General features: G+C 43.8%; 1 protein-coding gene across 11 annotated transcripts in view; it reads left to right on the top strand.

Moving 5' to 3' along the window:
- The window catches only part of MCF2L (MCF.2 cell line derived transforming sequence like), a 363,789-nt gene that overhangs the window by 292,366 nt on the left and 55,759 nt on the right, over positions 1-15,664 (top strand). The window lies entirely within an intron of this gene.

The raw sequence follows: 15,664 nt of genomic DNA, 5'->3' as shown, positions 1-15,664 counted from the left end.
TTCATGCTAAACCAACAGTTTTAAAAAAAATAGGGCCCTTGGGGCATATGTTTGTTCCCATTAAATGTAAAACAGCCATGTTTTCATATAAATAATTTACCATTTATTCTGCACTAGTCAGTCATCCATTCAGATATAGACTCAGTGATGCATGATTCTTATCATACTAAAACTGAATTTCACGCAGCCTTTTAAATGTAGTATTCTGTTCCAAAATCAGAATGCGTACCTTGTCATACCTTTGCTTACAAATCTAAACTTCTAATCTAAAATCTGGAAAATGAATCCAAGTTTTTCAAGGTCACGATAATGGCATCATTTGGACATAAATACCATGGTTTATTTGAATAAATAAGTATATTTCTGTGTATTTGTGGCTTTGCCAATTAATTTGGTTATTGATATCGCTATACCGCGCTGATGTAAAAAAAGATTGAGGCCTGCTTACTGCTGCTCTATTTACCTTAGTAGCACTTATAAGGATTTCAGTACAGCTGCTGATCTAAATCTGTTGTAATGCAAATAAGCTACTTGTAAGCAAAGCATTTTGTTCATTATCCCTAGATAAGTATGCTAACTGTCAGTGTAGTTGCTGTTATTCTAGACAGTTTTGGGGCATTTTGGTATAACTGGATAACTGGATCTGCAGGTCTATTTACTAACCTATTTATTATGCTTGATTTTTTTGCATACAGCATGAGACGTCAATAGGATGCTGTGATTCTAAGAGCAGGACTCTTTATGTCATCTATTCATAGCTTGCTACTTTTTATATGTTCATTTGAGATTGTGGTTAGGGGATTAGGTGGTTAGGGGATCAATTTTCAAGAATGTGTATTAGTCTGAAAATACAGATAGCAGTAGGTGAGGTGTAATATTAGTCACTCTCCTGCTTAAAATGTCAACTGTCCTCAGTAGGTAAAGAGCAGGGATATGCAATTAGCGGACCTCCAGCTGTTGCAAAACTACAAGTCCAATCATGCCTCTGCCTCTGGGTGTCATGCATGTGGCTGTCAGAGTCTTGCTATGCCTCATGGGACTTGTAGTTCTGCAGCATCTGGAGGTCCGCTAATTACATATCCCTGGTATAGAGGCTGCTGGTATAGGATGAGGAGACTTTGAAGCAAAATAAGGAATAAAAGTGTTAATTGAGGCATTACCATTATTGCTGGGTTTTAGAAGGGGGTGGGGGGTGGGGGGGGGGGGGTGTGTTAAGAGCTTTTTTGTTGACGGGGAGTGCTAAGGGCTTTCTTTTAAGGTTAGGGTGGTGATAAGCGTTAAGGGTTTTTCTATACAGGATTGGATTAATGCAGACCTTGCAGTGCTTTTTACATATTACTCTTTCCCTCTTCTGAAATCTCCACATTAATGTTGTAAAAACAAAACGTCTGTGGTAAAAAAAAAAAAGCTCAAATATATACAGTGGAGGAAAAAAGTATTTGATCCCCTGCTGATTTTGTACGTTTGCCCACTGACAAATGATCAGTCTATAATTTTTAATGGTAGGTTTATTTTAACAGTGAGAGACAGAATAACAACACAAACGTCCAGAAAAGCCCATTTCAAAAAAGTTATAAATTGATTTGCATTTTAATGAACGAAATTTGTATTTGACCCCTTCACAAAACAAGATTTAGTACTTGGTGACAAAACCCATGTTGGCAATCAGAGGTCAGATGGGTTTTTTTCTTGTACCAGGTTTGCAGGCATCTCAGGAGGGATTTTGTCCCACTTCTCTTTGCAGATCCTCTCCAAGTCATTAAGGTTTTGATGTGGTTACTCGAACTTTCAGCTCCCTCCACATATTTTCGAAGGGATTAAAGTCTGGAGACTGGCTAAGCCACTCCAGGACCTTAATGTGCTTCTTAAGCCACTCCTTTGTTGCCTTGGCCATGTATTTTGGCTCATTCCCATGCTGGAATACCCATCCATGACCCATTTTCAATGCCCTGGCTGAAGGAAGGAGGTTCTCCCCCAAGATTTGACAGTGCATGGCCCCATCCATCGTCCCTTTGATGCAGTGAAGTTGTCATGTCCCCCTTAGCAGTAAAACACCCCCAAAGCATAATGTTTCTACCTCCATGTTTGACGGTGGGGATGGTGTTCTTGGGGGCAATAGGCAGGATTCCTCCTCCTCCAAACACGGCGAGTTGTGTTGATGTGAAAGAGCTAGATTTTGGTCTCATCTGACCACAACACTTTGATCCAGTTCTCCTCTGCATCATTCAGATGTTCATTAGCAAACTTCAGATGGGCCTGTATATTTGCTTTCTTGAGCAGGGGGGCCTTACGATCGCTGCAGGATTTCAGTCCTTCACAGCTTAGTGTGTTACCAATTGTTTTCTTGGATACTATGGTCCCAGCTGCCATGAGATCATTGACAAGATTTTCCCGTGTGGTTGTGGGCGGATTCCTCAACGTTCTCATAATCATTGAAACTCCACTAGGTGAGATCTTGCATGGAGCCCTAGACCGAGGGAGATTGACAGTTATTTTGTGCTTCTTCCATTTGCGAATAATCGCACCAACTGTTGTCATCATCTCACCAAGCTGCTTGGTGATGGTCTACAATCTTGTACCTAACATCATTGGACAGCTGTTTGATCTTGGCCATGGTGCAGAGATTACAGTCTAATTGCTTCTGTATACAGGTAACAAGCTGAGATTAGGAGATTAGTGCTAATAATCTCAGCTCGTTACCTGTATAGAAGACACCTGGGAGCCAGAAATCTTGCTGCTTGATATGGGATCAAATACCGTATTTATCGGAGTATAACACTCACGGGCGTATAACACGCACCCTAATTTTAAGAGGGAAGTTTCAAGAAAAAAACTTTCCACGGACCCCCCCTGCACAGCACGTGGACCCCCCCCCCCCCTGCACAGCACGCGGACCCCCCCCCCCCCCCCCCCAGTCTCCTAGGACAGCATTGCCAGCATATTCTGAAGTTGAGAAAAGATAATTGTCAGACCTTTCTCATGCACCGCTCATCCTGTGTCACTCTCATTGTAAATCAAAACTTCAGTATACCTCAATTAACACCGCTCTCCCGTGGACACGGTCATGTGACTCTCCTCTGCTGTTTCATTGGTCACATGACCGCTCTCCTCCTCCTACAATCAAAAGCTACACTCAAGGAGAAGGTTGAGCAGGGAGGAGAGTGGCCAGAACGAGCGGCGTTACTTGAGGTATTACAGACTTCCATTTATATTGAGAGTGACACAGGAGGAGCGTTTTATGAGAAAGAGCTGGCAGTAATGTTTTCTAAAGTTTTTCAAGTATGGCATGCTGTCCAAGGGCCAAGAGAGATGGGGCAGCCGGCCTGACACCCTCTCAATGGGTGGCACCCGGGGCAGACCGCCCAATCTCCACAAATATTTTTTTCCCCCTCACTGTACTTGCCTTACCCCTGTTTCTGCACTTGAAAGGACAATATCAGTATCCTTTCAGCGAGATCCTGTGAACGCTAAGTATGCCAAACCATGCAAGGATGTGTTGTCTGCTGTATTTTTACTGAAAACCTGTGGCATATGAAGCAGGATCACAGAATTCTGTAACAGACTGAAGCAATGCTGAGCAACTCACCAGGGACTGTTGGGGGTCTTAAGATCTTCTAGTGCAAAGTTGTGTTTTTTTTGTTTTTGTTTTTCGTCAGGAGCAGAAATGAGCAGGAGCAGTTCAAGCAGTGCAGCAGCTTGGGTTTACTCACAACCAATTTCTTTTTCACCAAATTAAAAACCCAAACGAGAACTTTGCCCTAAAATATATCGGTGGATAATAATCAGTGTATTAGCCACAATTCTCAAGCGCATCATGAATTTGCAGTTTCCTATTGTGCCTTTTTTAGTGCCCTCATGTTGAAGTACCCACTAAAGGGTATACAGGCCAATATCAACATGTAAAGGGGCCAAAATGAATACAGTCCTCCTCATGGGGAATACCAGTCTATAGGTATAGCCAACATGGGAGTCACTAGCTCCGGACACCTAGAGCATATGTCCAACATCTGTTGCCAATGCCCTAGGTCCCAATGTAACCACCATCTGTTCTATTCTCTGCTTCCTATGGCTGCTTAACATGTTTCGATGGGGCAGCCCATTTGTTAACAGATGAGAAGAGGGTAATCTAAAATGGGGTACAGCCCATCATGCTGCTGCTGCTCAGCACCACTGCCCCATGCTATGCTGCCAGCTGAAGCCAGGACATGGGGAACTAAAAAGGCTAGAAGGTCAGCCTGCCATGCCACCAGAGAAGTAATTTTTGTATATATACTGTATATGTATACTGTGTGTGTGTGTGTGTGTATGTATGTGTATATATATATATATGTGTATATGTGTATATATGTGTGTATATATATATATATATATATATATATATATATATATATATATATATATCTATATATTATCTAATTTCTTTCGCTTACATCACGGGACACAGAGTCTCAGTAATTACTGATGAGTTATATAGGGTATCACTAGGTGATTGGACACTGGCACACCCTAGGCAGGAAGTTCAACCCCCTATATAACCCCTCCCCTTACTGGGAGCACCTAATTTTTTTTCTCCAGTGTCTTAGGTGTGGGTCACGAGTTAAGATGTGCTGTGCTGAGCTCCACTGGAATATCCTACACTGGGGCAAACCATGCAACCGGATCCATTCAAAGTGTCTTTTCCAGGCTGAATTGGATGGTACTCGGGCCTTGTGTCCAAAGAAACAAGGTTTTACCTGTAACGCTTCCCTTTTTAGAGCGCTGGACCCCGGGATCCAGTATTTGTTTTTTTTTCAGCCATAGCCCTGGCGCGGTGTTTTATAGGCCCAGAACTGCGGATCCCCCTATACAAAAGGGGGCCCAAGTCTCTGAAGGTTTTTTTTCTCTAAACGGAGCCCACCGTGAGAGGTGAAGATTGGGTCTGTTACACAGAACCCTGCAGCTGGATAAGGTAAGGGAGACTCCTTAAGAATTTTTCTAGTTCTAATTGGTTTCTCCTTTAAGTAAATGTATGCTATGCCTAAAGTCTCCACCAGGGGCTGTCAAGAGCACATACCTTTCATGCCTGATCTGTCTGTCTGAGTGTCCATGCTGTACGCTCCTCAAAGCCATGCTCCAGGTAGGATGTGGGAAGGGGGGTTTTCTCCTGCAGGGATTCTCCCCCCACAGCTTAGGTTAGGCACAGAGAAGCGGTAGTATACCACGCCGCCTGCCACTGCCACCATTACAATGGCTTCCCATCCACTGGCCTTGCTCTCTCCTCTGCCCCAGCTTCCCCTCCATGCAGGTTTCCGAGAATCGGAGCCTCGGCTCGCGTGGGAAGCGGTCTTTTTTTAAAAGACGAGGGGGGGGGGCGAAAGGGTCGAGCAGAGAAGGGGGGGCAGAGCGTTAACGGAACGTCGGTGTGGTTAGACGCCCATATCGCTGGCTACTACAGGCTATAAAGTGCACTCTTTTGCAGGTGCACACAGCCTATGGAGGGATACAGAGCTGACAGGCGCATGTGAATCTGGGACACAGGCATTCCCTGGCAACATTTACTTAAGCACCAGACTGGGTCTTGGTAGCAGCAGCAGTTGCTGAACTACATTGCCCAGCAGTCAGTGCTTTTTTTGTGGTACCTCTACCTTTTGTTGCTTGGCCCTTTTGGCAGAAGAGGTACAAATACCACGAAAAACGGGGGCTCAAAGGGATCTCCCTCAGGCTCTGAGGACCCCCCTCTGCAGCCCCTTCCCCCCCTGAAGGACCTGGGGAAGCTGGCCAGGGTGAGCCGTCGGGGTCAGGGGCTGCCTCTGCTTCTGGCACTTTAGCCCCTGTATGCATTACGCAGGAGGTTTTTTGCTCAACCATAAATAGGCTAGTGGAAAGATTAGTGGACTTAATCGCATCTTCACTCAGTGGAAGAAAACGCACTAGGTCCCCCTCTGCCACCCAGGACCCTCAAACAGAATAACTCTGGGGAAAAAGGAGAGGATCGAGATGAGACTGATGATTCCTCTTTTGAGGAATCAAGTGGAGTAGGGCCCTCTTCAGTTTTCAACACTTTATCCTATGGAGGAAAAATTTACTAAGATGTGGGGTATACCAGCTATTGATGCCACCATATCAATAAAAGTCTGACTTGTCCTGTTTGACAATACTCAGATGCTTAGGGATCCAACTGATAGAAAATTCCTGTTAAAAAACGATTTTTCTCCTTGCCAGGTTCAAACTGCAGGGGCAGCAATCGGAGTTTGTCAGTACTTGAGAGACCATGTTAAACAGGTCCTCAAGGTTTTACCTGAACTGCAAGCCTGGGGGTTGACCAACCTACCAGCAGCTTTGTGTTTTGCTGTTGATGCTATCAGAGATTTTATCCTCCAGACCTCTTGCCTTATTCTTGGGTTGGTGCATATGCATAGAATCTTACGGTTGAAAGATTGGCCAGCCGAATCACCATGTAAGAAGCTTCAGGCTGGATTCCCCTTTTCCTGGTGCAAGACTGTTCAGAGAGGATTTGGACAATTATTATCCAAAAGATCTCTAGTGGGAAAGGCACCCTCTTGCCGGTTGAAAGAGGAGTTAACGTCCCTCTTTGAAACGTGCTCTTTCCCCAGTGCTAGGAGCATCAGCCTCCAGGCAGTCGCGACAGCCTCCTCCGTCAAGCTCAAGAACTAAATCTCAGAGTCAACCCCAGAAACAAAAGTCCTGGGGGAGGAAGTCTACAAAACGCTAAAGCCTCTTTATGAAGGGGCGCCCCCACTCGCTCGGGTGGGGGGGAAGACTGCTACAGTTCTCAGGGCTCTGGCAGGAGGATTTTCACGACAGATGGGGGCTCTCCACAATAACTCTAGGTTACAAACTAGAGTTCCGAGAATTACCCTCTCCTAGTTTCCTCTGATCAAATGTTTCCAGAGACCCAGAGAAAAGGTAGTCTCTCTTTCTAGCGTTGGAGCGGCTATTGTCGCAAAAAGTTATCGTGGTAGTTCCCATGCAAGAGCAGGGATTGTAGTTTTAATCAAACCTTTTCGTGGTACCAAAGCCTAATGGAGATGTCAGGCCCATTCTAGATTTCAAGGATCTAAATTGATTCCTAAAAGTATGGTCCTTTCGCATGGAATCGATCCGATCGGTAGTCTCCATCCTAGGAGAACTTCTGCCGTCAATAGACATCGAGGATGCGTACCTGCATGTACCTATTTTCCCTGCTCATAAAAAGTATGTGCTTTTCGAAGTAGAAAAACACCACTTTCAGTTTGTAGTTCTGCCTTTCGGGCGTTAGATTTTCTGATGCGTCTGTCTCCTGCAGAATCCCTTTTACCAGTTACCTGGAGTGCCAGTCTTTCGGGTTTGGAGAGCAGTTGTCGAACAGTCGACTGTCCAAGGGAGATGGTCCAAGACCGAGAGGTCCTTACCCATCAACATTCTGGAGATCCGTTTGGCTTATCTTGCCCTAAAGGCCTGGACACTCGGGTTCCAGGGTTGCCCTGTCAGGATCCAGTCCGACAATGCCACAGCAGTGGCTTATATCAATCACAAGGGAGGCACCAGGGGTCGTGCAGCTCAGGGAGAAGTGAACCAGATCTTAATCTGTGCAGGAAAGCATGTGCCGTGCATATCGTCATTCTTCATTCCAGGAGTAGAGAACTGGCAGGCGGACTATTTAAGTCGCCGGCAGTTAGTCCCAGGGGAATAGTCTCTTCACCCGACATCTTCTTGGCCATATGCCAAAGATGGGGGATTCCAGATGAAGATCTTTGTGTCCAGGTTCAACATCAAGATCAACAACTTTGTGTCTAGATCCTTTTGCATCCGGGACAGATGCGTTGGTGACTCCATGGCATCAGCTCTCACTGATTAATGCATTCCCTTCTATTCTGCTACTGCCACGACGACTTCGCAGGATCAGGCAGGAAAAAAAGTCAGTAATTCTGGTGGCCCAGAAGAGCTTGGTATGCAGAAATAGTAAAGATGGCAGTTCCCTGTGGACCCTACTATCCCATCCAGACCTGTGATTTTTACCTTGGTTAATGCAAGGAAGCCAGCTTCCAGAATGATTTATCAAGTCTGCCTCCTGGTGTCAATCCAGGGTTGGCATCCCAGTACATATGTTATAGGTAGAATCCTTGATTTTCTGCAAATGGGGCTGGCCTTGAGCATCAAGGGCCAGGTCTCAGCCTTGTCGGTATTTTTTGATTTCCCCTTGCTTTGCATTCTTTGTTCTGAAGCTTTTTACAGGGGGTAACCCGTCTTAATCCTCCGGTTAAGGGGCCCCTAAACCCCTGGGACTTGAATTTGGTTCTGTCAGTTTTACGGAAACAGCCTTTTGAACCGATACGTCAAATTCCCTTGGTCCTGTTGACAAGGAAGTTAATTTTTTCTGGTAGCCATTCTTCTGCTAGAAGAGTATCAGAATTAGCAGCACTTTCCTGTAAATAGCCTTATTTAACCATGCACAAGGATAGAGTGGTATTGCACTCTCATCCTAGCTTCTACCAAAGGTGGTTTCAGGTTTTCTTCTAAACCAAGATATTGTTCTGCCTTCATTTTTTCCACATCCGTATTCTACAGAAGAAAGGTCACTACATTCTTTGGATGTAGTGAGAGCAGTCAAAGTCTATTTGGAAGCGACTGCTCAGGGTCACAAAACGGATGTTTTGTTTGCATTGCCGTAAGGTCCTAATAGAGGACAGGCAGCGTTGAAATCTACCATTGCTAAGTGGATTTGACAAGTAATTGTTCAAGCTTATGGTTTGAAGCAGAAAGTTCCGCCTTTTCAGATCGAGGCGCACTCCACGAGGGCTATTAGTGCTTCGTGGGCAGTGCATCACCAGGCCTCTATGGCTCAATTCTGTAAGGCCACAACCTGGTCTTCGGTCCATACATTCACCAGATTTGATCAGGTGGATGTGAGCGGGCATGAGGATATCGCTTTGGGCGCAGTGTGCTGCAGGCAGTGGTACAAGGTCCTCAGGTCTGATTACACCCTACTTGTTGTTCCCCCTCCCCTCATATAGCATTGCTCTGGGACATCCCATCAGTGATTACTTAGACTCTGTGTCCAGTGATGTAGGAGAAATAAAATAGGATTTTTATAACCGCTTACCTGAAAATCCTTTTCCTTTGAGGTGCATCACAGGACACAGAGGTCCCTCCCCTCTTCTAATACACTTATATTGCTTTGCTACAAAACTGAGGTGCTCCCAGTAAGGGGAGGGATTATATAGGGGGTTGAACTTCCTGTCTAGGGTGTGCCCGTGTCAAATCACCTAGTGATACCCTATATAACCCATCAGTAATTACTGAGACTCTGTGTTCCATGATGTACCTCAAAAGAAAAGGATTTTACAGGTAAGCTGTTATAAAAATCCTGTTATATATTAGGGATGAGCTAAACACCCCCCAGTTCGGTTCCCACCAAAACATGCGAACGAGCAAAAAATTTGTGTGAACACTGTTATTCTATGGGAAACGAACATGAAAAATCAAAAGTGCTAATTTTAAAGGCTTGTATGCAAGTTATTGCCATAAAAAGTGTTTGGGGATCCAGGTCCTGCCCCAGGGGACATGTATCAATGCAAACAAAAGTTTTAAAAACTGATGTTTTTTCAGGAGCAGTGATTTTAATAATGCTTAAAGTGAAACAATAAATATGAAATATTCCTTTAAATATCGCGCCTGGGGGGTGTCCTTAGAATGCCTGTAAAGTAGAAAATTTTTCCTGTGTTTAGAACACAAAACACAAAATGACATATCTAAAGGGAAAAAAATTATTTAAAACTGCTCGTGGCTGTACTATATTGTTGGTTGTCGGATCCCAGCAATACAGATAAAAATCATTGAAAAAAAAACAGCATGGGTTCCCCCCAGTCCATTACCAGGCCCATTGGGTCACTCACCCCTCACCAAAATTTAAAGAAAATAAATGTGTGGGGGTCCCTCCAAAATCCATACCAGGCCCTTTAGGTCTGGTGTGGATATTAAGGGGAACCCTGCGCCAATTTTTTTTTTAAGTGGCGTAGGGGTCCCCCCAAAATCTATACCAGGCCTTTCAGGTCTGGTATGGATTTTAAGTGGAACCCTGTGCCATAATGTAAAAAAACATGGTGTAGGCGCCCCCCACAAAATCCATACCAGCCCCTTTATCCAAGCCCAAAACCTGACAGGCTGCAGGAAAAGGGGGGGAGAGAGTGCCCCCCTCCTGAACCATACCAGGCCACATGCCCTGAACAAGGGGAGGATACTTTGGGGTCACCCCCAAAGCACCTTGTCCCCATATTAATGGGGACAAGGGCCTCATCCCCACAAACCCTACCAATTCATAAAATGAAGGAAAAGGAAGTGTCCACATTATAATTCTCATTCTCCTAAACTCTTCCCAAAGCGTTTGGTTCAATTCTGTGCTCATCCATATTTTACAGAGATCCTCCACCCCAAAAGCCCTACCTCTATTTATAAGGATAGAACTCGATATCGAAAGAGCTGGAACTGATGCATTGGGCTAGACTTGGGTCTTCGGGCTGGTGTATCTGGATCTCTATCTTGTGATGCTCACTGGAATTCGTAGACTTCAGGTGTCATTTCCAGGAACATTTTCCAGCAGGAGTGCCTTTACTCATCTCGGCACCTCCCATGGCCTTTTAAACAACAGACGAACAAAGAAGATTTAGTATAAGCTTTAGTCATCTTTGTCCTGATGGGGTATGAATGGGGTATAGGGTATGAATGGGGTGGGCATTTCTTCATGTGTATGGATCTAGGGGTGAATGCTGGCTGGCTGGGGTGGATACTCCTCATCCAACATGAACAATCATTGGAGGCATTAAAAAAAATTCCTCATTGACTCAAGCACTCAAGTAAAGCATGCAGAAATAAAAATGTCTCTCAGCAAGAGTTTTATATAGATTCAATATATTTAACTAAACATTTTCTTTCCCCAAATCCAGTATTACAGCAGGATTTCAACAAAACTTAAACACCTTTTAGTTCCTTCTGTCCCCGGGACCCAAGTGGACCCGAGGGTCTCCGAACAGAACATTTTACCCAAACCCATATTCTGACTCAGAAGTCAGCTTCCCAACTTTGCAAATATATCTGATCATGAGCAATAAACAAAACTTTGAAGGATAAACAACATTACATCATTAACATGTCATGATTGACACTCTGGGAATTCAAAAGGTAAATATATCCAGAATAGTCACTCTGACTGTTATTCAAACAAACTTTCCCCTCAATATTTTAGTATCTTGTGGACTCCAAAAGGATACTGAACTGCAGTTTCTAATATATCTTAAATAAAGACTCGGATCTCCCACAGACCCTACAATGTTACACTCCCATGAGTGTGTCTATTAAGGCGTGGTCCGTCCTTCCTTTCTCTTTAAATTTAAAAGGCTAAGACTTTATCAGAGCCAGGGTAAGGAAGAATTTGTCAAAATAGACAAAGGTGTACCAAACATGGATGATTGTCTTACCTGGACACGAGCTCCCATTTGAAAGGAAATAGTAGGTATTCTGGGCGACCGCCCTTCTATAGGTACACCAACAGGGCACTTAGATATCTGGAGACACCGAATTAATCGAGAAGCAGGTTGTGCAGTCGTAAAATGTCTGCCTTTATTAGGTGCGGTATAGCTTATATATGGTTCAACATACCAATAGAAAGAGGGGAGGGGTGAGTGGTTAGTAAATGATGTATTGGTATAAAATATATGGTTATATAAGTCAATGACCCTTAAAATACATTTATCTGGTTATGAGCCATAAGTCATGCATCCTGTCCCATGGCCTACAGAACAGGGAACAGGAAAGGACAAACCAACCCACAATGGTATACATAGAGTATAGTGCTTGTGCAAGCATTTTCCTAAGACAAGCTTGACAAGATTTTGTAAACTATAATGAGAAAGCATAAGAAAATTCAGTCACAATGGTCTGGGCATATTATTACACATGGGAGGCTCCCACTGACTGAATCCTCTTCACAATGACCGCTGTTATATAGCTGAGAGTGGGGCAACTCAGTGATGCAAATGGGTGACCCCGCCCCCTTGTGACATCACATAGAGGCTGTTGCTTTTTTTTTCTCGGTCCGTCCGTGCTGTGATCGATGATGAATGAACATCACAGGACAGTTTTTTTCTTTTAGTTTTTTTAAACAAAGGACTTGTCTCAAATTGTCTATTGTCATTTTTAACATTTTGATACTTTTTTTGGTGAATGAGTAGGCCGATACCCATTTACATGGGGGGGGGCGAGATCTGGGGATTCCCTTGTTAAAGGGGGCTTCCAGATTCCGATAAGCCCCCCACCGGCAGACCCCCACAACCACCGGCCAAGGGTTGTGGGGATGAGGCCCTTGTCCCCATCAACGCCCCCAAGTTGAGGGCATGTGACCTGGTATGGTTCAGGAGGGGGGGCACTCTCACCCCTTTTTTGACACAGGGTTCCCCTTAAAATCCATACCAGACCTGAAGGGCATGGATTTTGGGGGGAACCCCACACATTTTTTTTATTTTTACTATTGGTGAGGGGTTCCCTTTAATATTCATACCAGACCCAAAGGGCCTGGTAATGGACTGGGGGGGAGGGGGACCCATGCCATTTTTTTCAATGATTCTGAAAAACGCCTGTTTTTAAAACTTTTTTTTGCATTGATACATGTCCCCTGGGGCAGGACCCGGGCCCCAGTTGCTTTTTATGACAATAACTTGCATATAAGCCTTTAAAATTAGCACTTTTGATTTTTCATGTTAGTGTCCCATAGACTTTAATGGTGTTCCGCGGCTTTCAAATTAGCCGTGAACACTGCATAATGTTCCTAAGTTTGACTCGAACATTGGGCTCACCCCTAGTATATATGTGTTTATATATATATATATATATATATATATATATATATATATATATATATATATATATATATATATATATATATATATATATAATTGTGGTGATGAATAACTCAATATAGAAGATGCTTAGCCTAGCCCCATATTGATGAAGATCCGACACACGGTGGGATTTTTTTCCGACAGATTTTGTCCTAAACTGGTGTTGCATATACACATGGTTGGAAAATCTGATCGTTTGGAACGTGATGACGTTCGTTCGTTACGACGGGACTGCGTTGAGGCTAGTAGCCAATAGTTTTGGTCTCGTAATTTGATCTGAGCATGCGTGGCACTTTGTCCGATTGGAATTCTCTACAAACGATCGGAAAAAGTCCGATCGGATTTTTTTGTCGGTCAAATTTGAGATCCTACTCTCAAATTTTTTCCGACGGAATTTCCAGTGGAAAAAGTCTGATAGAGCCCACACAATTCTGTCGGAATTTCCGACCATGTGTACAAGGCATTAGAGAGTGTTCTGTATTTTGTAAGGATCCACCATTTACATCAGATACAATCTGCATATGGCCAGTACAGCAACCAAAGTCGTCGATCTTACACCAGTTATACATTGAGGTAGAAAAGGAGTAGAGGCTGTTCACTCAGTAAAGCGTATATTCACTAAGTTTGATAAGCAAGATGAAGCTAAGTTTTCTATATCAGTCGTGTCCTAGCAAACATCTGTTTTATTTATTATTTCCTTTAGGCTAGATTTGCCCTATTGTGTCTGTTACCGCATTGTGCAGCAATGCATAGTATGTGTTGCAGTGCCATGGAGCCCCCCCCCCCCCCAAAAAAAATGTTCATGTTGCTCTGTATGCTGAAAAGAAAACACATTTGCACCCTATGTTAAAAAGTAATGTTTTGCTAAATGAGTTTACCTTTCTTCAACTTGCTGGCTTTCCGAGTCACTGGTGATGTAGCCAGTACCTTTCATTTGCCCACTGGGAAGCCTGTTTTTTTTTTTTTTTTTTTTTTTCAAAGATGCAATAACAAACTGTGCCAGATTCTGTACAGTACGTGTCTGAGAGCTGGGGCAAAGGACATCAGTGGAACTGCACAAAGAAAAAAAAAAAAGAAAAACAGGATGTTTGTTTTTTTTAAACAGTGGAGGCGATTTTTGAGTAACGGTAGGACAGATCAGGATAGGGGACAACCCGACTAAAGAGGACTTCGTTTCCAAATGTACCTTTTTATTAAGTGCTGGTGGTTTGAGGAGGCGGTCCTGAGCCCTACCATTTCTTTCTTTACTGTAGTATTTCATTTCTAACTGGCTGGATTATGTGATGTGACCAGTGATTATAAATCTGAGGACAAGGACTGCACTCTTGACATTGTCTGAGCTTGTTGATGGATGGGTGATTGTAGTGACAATAGCAGATGGCCCTGCATGAACCACAGTGAAAAGATGAGATGTTACCAGCACGCTCTTGCAATCATTGGTGTTGATTTACTAAAGCTGGAGAGTGCAAAATCTGGTGCAGCTGTGCATGTTAGCCAATCAGCTTCTAACTTCAGCTTGTTCAATTAAACTGTGACAAATAACCTGGAGATTGATTGGTTTCTATGCAGAGCTGCACCAGATTTTTCACTCTCCAGTTTGAGTAAATCAGCCCCTTTGTAGTAGGTGGATGTTTCGGGACCCTTTCTTAAGGCGACATACACTCACTGGCCACTTTATTAGGTACACCTTGCTAGTACCGGGTTGGACCCCTTTTGCCTTCAGAACTGCCTTAATTCTTCGTGGCATAGATTCAACAAGGTGTTGGAAACATTTCTCAGATTTTGTTCCATCTTGACATGATTGCACAGTTGCTGTAGTTTTGTCGGCTGCACATCCATGATGCAAATCTTCTGTTCCACCACCACATCCCAAAAGTGCTCTATTGGATTGAGATCATTGGCATACAGTGAACTCTTTGTCATGTTCAAGAAACCAGTTTGAGATGATTTGAGCTTTGTTACAAGGTACATTATCCTTCTGGAAGTAGCCATCAGAAGATGGGTACACTGTAGTCATAGAGGAATGGACATGGTCAGCAACAATACTCAGGTAGGCCGTGGTGTTTAAATGATGCTCAATTGGTATTGGGGGGCCCAAAGTGTGCCAAGAAAATATGCCCCACACCATTGCACCACCAACACCACCACCAGCCTGAACCGTTGATACAAGGCAGGATGGATCCATGTGTTCATGTTGTTTATGCCAAATTCTGACCCTACCATCTGAATGTTGCAGCTGAAATCGAGACTCCTCAGACCAGGCAACATTTGTCCAATCTTCTATTGTCCAATCTTGGTGAGCCTGTGCGAATTGTAGCCTCAGTTTCTTACTTTTAGCTGACAGGAGTGGCACCCGGTGTGGTCTTCTGCTGCTGTAGCCCATCTGCTTCAAGGTTTGATGTGTTTTGTGTTCAGACATGGTATTCTGCACACCTTGGTTGTAACGAGTGGTTATTTGAGTTACTGTTGCCTTTCTATCATCTCAAACCAGTCTGCCCATTCTCCTCTGACATCAACATAGCATTTTTGATCACACAACTGCTGCTCACTGGATATTTTCTCTTTTTTGGACCAGTCTCTGGTAACCCTAGAGATGGTTGTACATGAAAATCCCAGTAGATTAGCAGTTATTGAAATACTCAGTTTGGCACCAACAACCATGCCACGTTTAAAGTCACTTAAACCCCTTTCTTCCCCATTCTGATGCTCAGTTTGAATTTCAGCAACTTCTTCACCACGTCTAGATGCTTAAATGCATTGAGTTGCTGCCATGTGATTGGCTGATTAGCAAT

This window comes from Lithobates pipiens, unplaced genomic scaffold (genome assembly GCF_037356315.1).
Source record: "Lithobates pipiens isolate NorthernLeopardFrog02 unplaced genomic scaffold, aLitPip1_a1.2 Scaffold_16, whole genome shotgun sequence".
In the NCBI taxonomy this organism is placed as follows: Eukaryota; Metazoa; Chordata; class Amphibia; order Anura; family Ranidae; genus Lithobates; species Lithobates pipiens.
The sequence above is the reverse complement of the archived record's forward strand: the minus strand, read 5'-3'. Positions and strand labels throughout refer to the sequence as shown.